This window comes from Dendronephthya gigantea, unplaced genomic scaffold (assembly GCF_004324835.1).
Source record: "Dendronephthya gigantea isolate DGI-Jeju-01 unplaced genomic scaffold, DenGig_1.0 000059F, whole genome shotgun sequence".
NCBI classification, from domain to species: Eukaryota; Metazoa; Cnidaria; class Anthozoa; order Malacalcyonacea; family Nephtheidae; genus Dendronephthya; species Dendronephthya gigantea.
In genome coordinates this window covers 869,831-880,964 of record NW_021163069.1, presented here as the reverse complement: position 1 = coordinate 880,964, position 11,134 = coordinate 869,831, and positions in this window count along the sequence as shown.

Genomic DNA, 11,134 nt, shown 5'->3' with positions numbered 1-11,134 from the left:
TGGCAGATATAATATTCAGTAATCTGGCAATCCTGATTACAATGGCGAGTGGTAGTTCGTCTGGACGTATCCGTCTGTTAGTGTAAATACGGTGTGGGGACGAACTACTGGAAATTGCGTCATAAAATGGCACCCAAATAATCTTTCTTCATCTAATTTTCTTTTACCTGATAAATGCTTCACTAATTACATTTCCAACGTCATTTTGAATTTGGACTTCCCTTTCAAGCATGTCCGTTCCTAATTCCCGTGCAGTTTCTAAACCCGCGAATCTACTTTGTCTGACATATTTTATCTGGTGTGTTTATACTCAGAAGAATGATCAATATCTGTCAGATCACGCGTCGAGACGGGTAATGCGTCTCTAGTGTAATAAATCAGGCCAATTACTCTTTCTTTTGTTAGTGAACCTCTTTGTGAGTCAAATTTTATGGTAAGTTTTTTGAAAATTCAAGATGTTGATGTCTGTGCACCATAGGGTTCATTGTAGCGCTCAATTATAATAGATGATAAATTCTATATATAGCGTCACTTGACAAATTCTATAGCGTCACTTGATAAATTCTATAGCGTCACGCGACAAACGATGTGGTGGTCTAGTGGTTAAAGCCGGTTTTCCACTAGCGATATTTTTCGCGCGAAGCGACTTCATTCTTTTGTATTTTGAGCAATTTGTTCCAGATCGTTGCACTTGAGAGCTCTGGAACAAAAGATTCGCGCGAAAAGTATCGCTGTGGAAAACCAGCTTAAGACGTTGGTCCCTCAAGCCGATGTTCTAAGTCCTGGCAATGCAAAAAAATGGCCTGAAAAAATTTCAAATCACATTGCACAACGTGATGATTGTGGGACCCCTTGTATGAACGACAAAAGTCGCTCGCCTGTTCTGAACATGTCTTCAACCGTAATGCTCGTTGTATATTGGTATCTGTCGTTGCGCTGGTAGAAAAATACATTTCGGCTCATTTTACCAAGAAAAGCAGAAGATAGTCTTAACTTAAGGCCGTAAAGAAGATATGCACAGACAAGTATTAGCATTGAACCAGGTATTAGACATAAATATGGGAATATGCAATAAACATGCGCGTAAAAATTCTTGAACAAGTTGTGATCGGAACAACCTTGTAGCAAGGTTGTCAACAAGTTGTAGCAATGCAGTTGTTTTGTCTGGTTGACGCAAGTTTGTTACTACTCAAAAAATTGTTGACAAGTTCATGATCTGACTGCAGCTTGATAACAAGTAGGCTGCGTCACGGTCGACTCCCAGTAGTGAGTGCGCAATATTCTCAAATTTCTCTTCCCACGTCCCGCGATATCCGACAAAATACTGGAAATTTATGCGAATTAATGCATTATGCAATGCAATTATAATTTAATGATTATAAATAAAACAATTCAAGAGGTTTGATGATAGCGCTTAATGTGTTCTGATTAAAATATTTGCATGCGTCTGTCCACTGATGTTTCTGTTGGGCAATGCCAATGGCGCTGGTTTACTTCGTCTTCAATCGTTGGCAAAAACTAAAACGTCTGTACATTTCATACAGTTTAGAACAGAGTGTTTCACAATAACTGCAAACGTTTAAACTCTAAAGTATCATAATTTCATCACATTTGTGATTTGAGCCAAGTGCGTGAACATAATATTGTAGAAAGGATTTTATATAGAAATATTTAGCATTAAATTTAACTCGACTTCGTTTCATACACCTTGACAATAAACACTCGTTGTTCCGCGGTCAGCTGTACCATTTCTTTTGAAGCAATAGCAAGGCTAATTTAAATTTAATAATATTCACAATCTCAAATTTTCCATCAGTATTTAGTATTTTATAAATTGCATTAAATCCCCACGGGCTAAAATTCGTGAACATGGCATTAAAATTTTAACAATGAATGATTTCAATATATGGTTTTCGCTTTTTTGAGACACCCTGTAGTCTAGGGGTGACGACCTCTCTCCTCCGCAGAGGCTTCAAATACAAATGGTCATGCATCTTCAATAATCTGGCGCATTTGCATTCGAAGCCTCTGCGGAGGAGAGAGGGTGACCACAATGGTCTCGCAACTTCTAAATTGATGGTTCGAATCCTGCATGGTGAAAGTGTTTTATCATGACGTAAAAGAGAGGGTTTAGGTAAGTTAGAAAAATATAGCTGTTGATTTCAAGATCTGTTGGCCCAAAGACAATCTTCGCGAGCCCATAAATATCCCGCTAAATGTCGATATTTTACCTTGTAAAAGGCGTGATTTTGGATGTGATAATATACTAAAAGTGTATTCAGTCTTTGCAAAACATCAAGAAATTCCTTACCATGCAGCTTAAGAGAAGTAGAGTTATTTGATATCTTTTGCCTGATATTGGAGTACAATTTCAGCTGTGAAATTAGTTGCGAATGTTGAAACATTCTCATGAATCTACGAAATGAATCTACCATTTTCCAGAAATTTTAATTGTGACCTGTGAAATCAGACTTGACTTCATCGACCGTAAACAATCGCACCGTGGCCATTAGCTTCACCTGGGCTACATATAACTAGTTTATGGTGAGGTAACACTCCTTTACTGAAGGGATTCCATACCTGTGATATTTCGGCGTCAACACAAATGGTTGCTATTGGATAAAGCTACGAATATAAGGTAAGTTATGTGCGTTTTAGGCAAGAACATAAATCATCATCATCAAAATAATTATGTACAATCCTTCGAAAACAGGTTTACTAAAATAAAATGTTGTCGTAACTCGTCACAAGTTCTCCTGGTAGCGGCGAGGCAATGCTGTCCCGGGTTCCAAACTAGGGGTTCCAATCCTACCTTAACCGTTTTCGATTATGAACTTCGTAAAAAGGATAAAGTAAATTAAATAACCATGGCTGTTCAGCATAAGATCTTGTAGTCTATTGGCGAAGGCAATCGTTTCCCAAGTGCTAAATCGATGGTTTGAATCCTACCATAACCTTTTTCATTATGACCTTCGTGAAAAGGATAAAGAAAATTAAATAATCATAGCCTTTCAGCACAAGATCTTGTAGTCTAGTGGTCAAGTTGTTAATCTCCTGTGTCGACAGTCGAAGGTTCGAATCTCGTTTTAAATGGAAATTTTCGTTATTAATATTATATGATAAGGTTATGAAGAATAAGTTGGTGTGGGCTTCCCACTATCACCAGTTAGCCTTGTGGTAAAGTCGTGAACTATCAAATGCAAGATCGACGTATCAAAAATAGGGTGGTACTTGTCTCGTGGCTGTAAAAGACAAAAAATCGCTAAATCGCTGGTTCGCATCCTATCATAACCGTTTTTTATTATGAACTTCGTAAAAAGGGTAAAGTAAATTAAATAACCATAGCCGTACAGTACAAGATCTTGTAGTCTAGTGGCAAGACAATCGTTTCCCAAGTGGGATATCCATGGTTCGAAACCTACCATAACTGTTTTCCATTATGAACTTCGTGAAAATGGTTAAGTCAATTAAATAGCTATAACCGTTCGTCAGGAGATCTTGTAGTGTAATGGTCAAGTCGTTGATTTCATATGTCGACAGTCGAAGGTTCGAATCTCGTTTTAGATGGAAATTTTAGTTATTAATATTGCATTGTAAGGTTATGGAGAATAAGTTGGTGTAGGCATCCAACAATCACCAGTTAGCCTTGTGGTAATGTCGTGGACTATCAAGTACAAGATCGAGGTATCAAGAACGGGATGGTACGTTATGGGATGGTATGATGTTGCTCGGGGGAGGTTTGTACTCGGTTAATCTTTGCAAATCAAAGTTAATCTTTAGGGAAATCAGGGGATAGGTAGGGTGAATTAGGGGTATATGAGTACAAAAAGACTTAAAAAGAGAAAAGAAATAGGGCGGCCTCGGCTCCCGGGGCAAGGAAAAGGGTATAGGTGAGAAAACAGCATATAAAATGTTTAAGTTTTTTTGTACTCATTTAAACCTCTTTACCCCTATTTATCCTCTATTTACTCCTACCTATCCCTACCTTTTCCTATCCTCACATACCCCCAACTATCCCCTAACACGATTAAATATTTGAAGAAAGCTTGCTTTGAAAGTCAGGAAAGCCGGGGGAAAGAGAACCCCCCTCAGTCTACTCCTCGCCCAAGGCGAGGGCATATTCGCCCTCTCGCTCTACTCTTCTCACACTCACAAATTCTCACTTTATTACCTTGTTCTTTTTCGGTTTATCCCGGGCTTGAACCGTCGGATGTATACTTGGAAGATCATCGTCTTCACCATTACACCACCAGTTCTTGTGGTGTAAGCCCAGAGTTTTTTATTTTACTTAATCCTTTTTGGAAGGATCTTTGATGAAATAGAAGAAAAAAAAACATCCCCATCTGGGACTCGAACTTCCGCCTTTAAACTCGGAGAGAACTGCCTTTACCGGTAGACCGCGCGATCTTGCGCTAAAAAGCTACACTTTTTTATTTGACTGAATACCTTATGGGCAGGATCTCAAATGAAATAACAATTTAAAGGAGTTCTTTTTAAGGTTCATGATTTTTTCTCGTCTAAACGCACACAACTGTATCTTATTTTTAGCTTGTAAGTTGTAACCTAATATTAGCCACTGGTGTTTAAAATATCACATAGAGTTACGCTGTGCCATAAAGCACCTTCTTTCCATAAGTTAGTTATATGCGGCCCAAGTGAAGCTAATGGTTACGGTGCGATTGTTTTGAATTTTTAATGAAGTGAAATCAAAGTAAAGTAAAAGAATTAATAATGCATTTCAAAATAGGTTTAAAAGAAAAAAACTGCAAGAATTAAGAATAGCCGAATTCATATTAGGGCGGATTCATATTAGAAACTCATCTTAGACGGGAAAGTTGATCGTAAGAACCCGTCTGAATATGAAATGGGCTATGGATGAATTAATACGTATGATGGTTCGGGTAATGAGTAATCATTACGGTAATAATTTTGTTTAGTTTCCCTTAGCCTTGTTCCGCAACGCTTGGCCTTGGCCTACCACGCTTGAATGACGAGAGCGGAGCAAGTAGCGAGCCACCCAAAAAACTTTCTGATCAGTGTTCATGTACTCAAATCACAACTGATCTCGACGGTATTAGACTCGATATCGAGATATTACAATCAAAAACCGATGCCCTACAATCTTTAGCAAACGTACAAGAAGGTCGTTCATTCCGTGGCCACAACATTAACAAATTTGAATTGCAAATGCAAGAATTCTCAAAGGAAACAGGAAAAATAAAACAGATGGAAAGAGACCTAATTGAAATCAAACGTATGGTCAATAAAGGAACAGGCGAACGACAGCTAAATCCGGATAAAGATCAAATTCCTAACATCATATTACTCGAAGATACGATACCCTCAACTTGCAAGCCTAACGAGGCCGAGGAAAATCCGGCAATTACCGCCCCCACAAATCCAAATGTCAAACAGGCTAATGATAACGACCATATGCACAAAGAACCCACCCCTCTTTCATATAAAAACAAAGGCAATACTCGAGCGATTAAAGATCAAAAGATGCAAATCAGGTCATATAGACAACAACAAAGCAAAGAATACACCCACTACCATCTGAACGAACAGCTACGTTCATATAAAGCGAAACACAGAGATATACATAAGAACACATATCCAAAAGAAACCAAAGTATCCAGTAACTACACTCAAACCAATCGGCCCCACATTTCTACAAAAAACCCAAAATCCCAAAAGTCCTCCTTTGGCTCGAGTAGACAGGACAACCGGCGGACTTTCCCACCAAAAGCCAACACTAATAACAGCGCTAACCGCCGGAAATCTGATCGCAGAAACAGGCCTCCTTTTCACCGGAGATTGACAAACCATACACCGGCCAAATATCGGACACGTGTAAACAGCCCACCACCATATCAGGTAAAACACCTAAGGAAGTTACCATCGTACCAATCACATTGCCTAAACAAACCACTTACCTACCAGTCATTGGGCCAGAACCAATTCCCGCCTTTCCATGTACACCACCCACAGCAGTCAACTCTGAGCCAACGTCCCCAATCACCCATTTACAAACAATACTTCCGCCAAGCCTACCAACCCATCAATCGTACTGTAGACCAGAATGGAACATGGGTCTAGATAACGATGCATGCCACGTCGATCCCTCACGAAATCCTGATAAAGTCTATCCGATACCTGTGAGGATTACGAATCACAATGTTAAATTAATTAACAAACGAAATACCAAGCAAAACAAGCTTTTACGAAATCCCAATATGATCGACATTCCTACCACTGAAGGCAGGTCTTGGAATGAACACTCGACCCTGAAAGACCTTAGTATAGAACGGGACACTCCGCAAAATTATAACATTTCAAAGTCCCCCCATTTCCGTCTGGTACACTTAAATATAAGGTCTCTACGAAATACCTCCCATTGGATCCAATTCGCCGAATTTGTTTCAAAGACAAGGATTGAGGCAATAACATTATCAGAGACTTGGTTAAACACAACCATACCAAATGCCGAGATCAACTTGGAGGGCTATAAAATTTACGCCAAGACCGCCTCCACAAAAGAGGAGGAGGGGTAGCTGCGTACATTCGGAGTGATATTAAGGTCACCGTACTGAAGGAAATATCATCAGTTTCCACCGATTACTTCCAGCAGCTTTGGCTCAAACTTCAGACTAAAAAGTTAAGATCTATCCTGCTCTGTGTATCATATAGACCACCAGACTGCCCGCCGTCCTGCCTAGAAAACAACCTAAAAGCAAGTTATATGCAAGCCGCCATGCAGGACAAACCCATATTTATTTTGGGAGACCTCAATTGCAACACCATGAAGGTCACCGCTGAGACCACAGCATTGGAAAACTTCATGTACGAGATGAACTTAAAGCAATTGATCACTTCACCAACCAGGATCACAAACACTTGTGAATCACTAATCGACGTAATCATAACTTCATCACCCAACCTTGTCCATCAAAGTGGTGTTATGGACACACTCATAAGCGACCACCTACCAGTATACACCGCGTTAAACATGAAACTTCCTAAGCCATCAGTACAGAGCATCCTGACGCGAAGCTATAAAAGCTATGATAGTTCAAAGTTCATTACCCATCTTGGTACAAGATCACAAGAACTCATTTCTATCTTTTTCGATTCCAATGTCAATTCAAAACTCAGAAAACTTAATGATGTCCTCTCTACTACTTTGGCTGTCCATGCTCCAATTAAAGAGGTCAAGATTCGACGTCGATCCTGTCCATTTGTTACTGCTGACATCAAAAAACAAATGATCTACAGAGACCAGCTACATCGTCGATACAAACAGACACGAGAAATGGAGGACTGGAAGAACTTTAAAACAGTCCAAAAATCAATCAAATCCACCTTAAAAGTCGCAGAGAAAGACTACGTCCGCACTGAAGTTAATACACATAAAGACAAACCTGGGTCACTTTGGAAAGTAATTCATAGCCGCATTCCGTCTAGAGACAAAACAACCCCAATATACAGCAAAAACCAGGAAGAGGTTGCCAACGATTTTAACAGTTTTTTCCAGTCAGTAGGGATAACAGCCGCCGAAACAGCTACGCAACTGGCCTTAGATAATAACATCAATATATCTTCCATGTCTGCCTGTGAAATCAAGAACCTACAATGTCCGATCGAAGAGTCATTCCACTTCATACCTGTTACCTGTGCGGAAATTGAACGCATACTAACATCTATGCCATCAAATAAATCACCAGGTCCCGACAAAATCAGTATGAGAACTATTAAAGACTGCCTCCAAGTAATCTTAGGCCCCCTGACGGATATCATCAACAGTTCATTTACAACTAATACGTTTCCAGAAGCCTGGAAAATAGCAGAAATCATACCAATATTAAAAGAAGGGGATCACGAAATAGCCTCCAACAACCGTCCCCTCTCAATGCTCAATGTAATCTCGAAGGTATGTGAGAAAGCGGCCTTAAATCAATTCACGAGTTTTTTAAACCGGACCGGCCACCTTACGGCACACCAGAGTGGAAACAGAAAGTACCATTCAACGGAAACCCTCAATATATTAGTAAACGATTTTTTCCTGAACGCAATGGATAACAAAGAGCTATCTGCCCTTATTCTGTTAGATCTGTCCAAAGCCTTCGATAGCATCGACCACACAATATTGCTTCAAAAACTAAGCAATATTGGAGTATCTCGTAAGGCTCTAAATTGGTTTAGAAGCTACCTTTCAGACAGAAAGCAATACGTACGCATTGGCTCTGCAGTATCAGAAACTCTTTCAATCACTCATGGCGTCCCACAAGGGGCAATATTGTCACCTCTGTTATTTTGCATCTATATAAACGACCTTCCAACAGCACCAAAAACAGCTAAGTTAGAATCATTTGTGGATGATTCGAAAATATTCATGTCCTTTCCAATCACGAATATAATCGATGCAAAAAGTAACATAGAAGAGGATCTTAAGAGGATTGCAACATGGTGTTTCGCAAATAAGCTGTTAATTAACCCTGAAAAGACAAAATTAATGCTAATAGGCACTCGACAGTTAATCGGAAACCTTACTGAAGGACTGGTTATCTCGTTCCTAGGAAAAGAGATCACACCTTCCTCTTACGCCAAAGACCTAGGGCTATTCATGGACAGTTATTTAAGTTATGATCATCATATACGACACGTCATATCATCTTCAATGGCAAAACTGTACCAAATAAATAGAGTAAAGGACAGCTTCGATAGCGAAACCCTCCACACGATTGTCAATGCCCTAGTGATGAGCAGATTGTATTACTGCTCTACGGTGTGGTCGAATACATCGGCAACAAACATAAAAAAACTCGAAAAAGTACAAAATTTTGCTTGTAGGATCATAACAAATACAAGGAAATACGACCACATAACACCAGTACTACAGGCGATCGGTTGGCTCCCAGTCAAGGAACATTTACAGTACAGAGATACACTAATGGCTTATAAATGCATGAACGAACTTGCACCGCCGTACTTATGTGACCAGTTTTTAAAACGAAATGCAGTTCACAACAAGAACACCCGGAATAAAGACGACCTTGACATTCCCCCATGCAAAACAACATCAGGTCAAAGAAGTTTTTGCTATAGAGCAATAAAAATCTGGAACATTTTAGATAAAGATTTTAAAAAACTACCTTTTAAAACATTTAAGAAGCACTTAAAGAAAAATATGTTAACAAATAACGTTAACGGAAACCTATCTTAGTTAAAGTATTAAAATCTTAGTATAACTATATAACTAGGATTTCTCTTAATTGTAAACATATTTTATAAACATAGCATAGTCAATAACGTAATTGTAGATAGAAATATACCTATTTTTAGCCTTGTTAGTACATACTGAAAAGCCCTATTGGGAGTATGTTTTATGTATAATAATAATAATAATAATAATAATAATAATAATAATATATCAGAAACTCGTCCGTTGATTTATCCGTCTAAATGCGAATTTAAGCGAGTTTCTCTTCCTGACGGGTTCCCGTCCAACTTACCCGTCTGTTTAGACGGGAACATTCAGAAGAGAAACGCGTCTGTGATTCACATCAGACAAGTTTCCCGTCTTCGATGAGTTTCCCCTCTAAGACGAGTTTTCTGTCTCTATATAATATGAATTCGGCAAAAATGTATGCATAACTCGTATAGTCATGAGGCAACAAGCATGCGCCTCGATCTTCAGTAGATTACGGATAGAAGCCTTTCAAGCAAACGAAGCAAATAAAGCCTTTCTTCGAAGAACTTTCAAATGAAATAGTTATGAATCGTTGTCGTAATATTGTTGAGCTGCTGTTTGTTTGTTTGTTTGTTTGTTACCCCGGTTAACTGTGTAAATTGTGCTTTTGAACCGATCTTCTTCTTAGCGTATTTTATATTGGACGAATCGGCTAGACCAGCTAGTATTTTGACTCTTTATACAACAAAGTCTTTAAATAAATAGTCAATGTCTGTTTAACTGGATATTTGTTTCATTTATTTGCGATTTCAGATGTAATCTTCGAGAGTACGACTACGAGATATCGGGAATCCCGATAAGAATTCGACTATTCTTAATTCTTGTAGTTTTTTTCTTTTAAACCTATTTTGAAATGCATTATTAATTCTTGTACTTTACTTTGATTTCACTTCATTAAAAATTCAAAACAATCGCACCGTAATCATTAGCTTTACTTGGGTCGCATATAACTAACTTATGGAAAGAAAGTGCTTTATGGCACAGTGTAACTCTATGTGATATTTTAAACACAAGTGGCTAATATTAGGTTATAACTTACAAGCTAAGAATAAGATACAGTTGTGTGCGTTTTAGACGAGAAAAAATCATGAATCTTAAAAAGAACTCCTTTAAATTGTTATTTCATTTGAGATCCTACCCATAAGGTATTCAGTAAAATAAAAAAGTGTAGCTTTTCAGCACAAGATCGTGCGGTCTACTGGTAAAGTCAGTGTTCTCGAGTTTAAAGGCGGAGGTTCGAGTTCCAGATGGGAATGTTTTTTTTTCTTCTATTTCATCAAAGATCCTTCCAAAAAGAATTAAGTAAAATAAAAAACTCTAGGCTTACATCACAAGAACTGGTGGTGTAATGGTGAAGACGATGATCTGCCAAGTATACAGTCGATGGTTCAAGCCCGGGATAAACCGAAAAAGAACAAGGTAATAAAGTGAGAATTTGTGAGTGTGAGAGGAGTAGAGCGAGAGGGCGAATATGCCCTCGCCGTGGGCGAGGAGTAGACTGAGGGGGGTTCTCTTTCCCCGGCTTTCCTGACTTTCAAAGCAAGCTTTCTTCAAATATTTAATCGTGTTAGGGGATAGTTGGGAGTATGTGAGGATAGGAAAAAGTAGGGATAGGTAGGAGTAAATAGGAGGATAAATAGGGGTAAAGAGGTTTAAATGAGTGCAAAAAGACTTAAACATTTTATATGCTGTTTTCTCACCTATACCCTTTCCTTGCCCCGGGAGCCGAGGCCCCCCAACTTCTTTTTTCTTTCTAAATCTTTTTGTACTCATATACCCCTAATTCACCCTACCTATCCTCTGATTTCCCTAAAGATTAACTTTGATTTGCAAAGATTAACCGAGTACAAACCTCCGCCGAGCAACAACATACCAACCATGCCT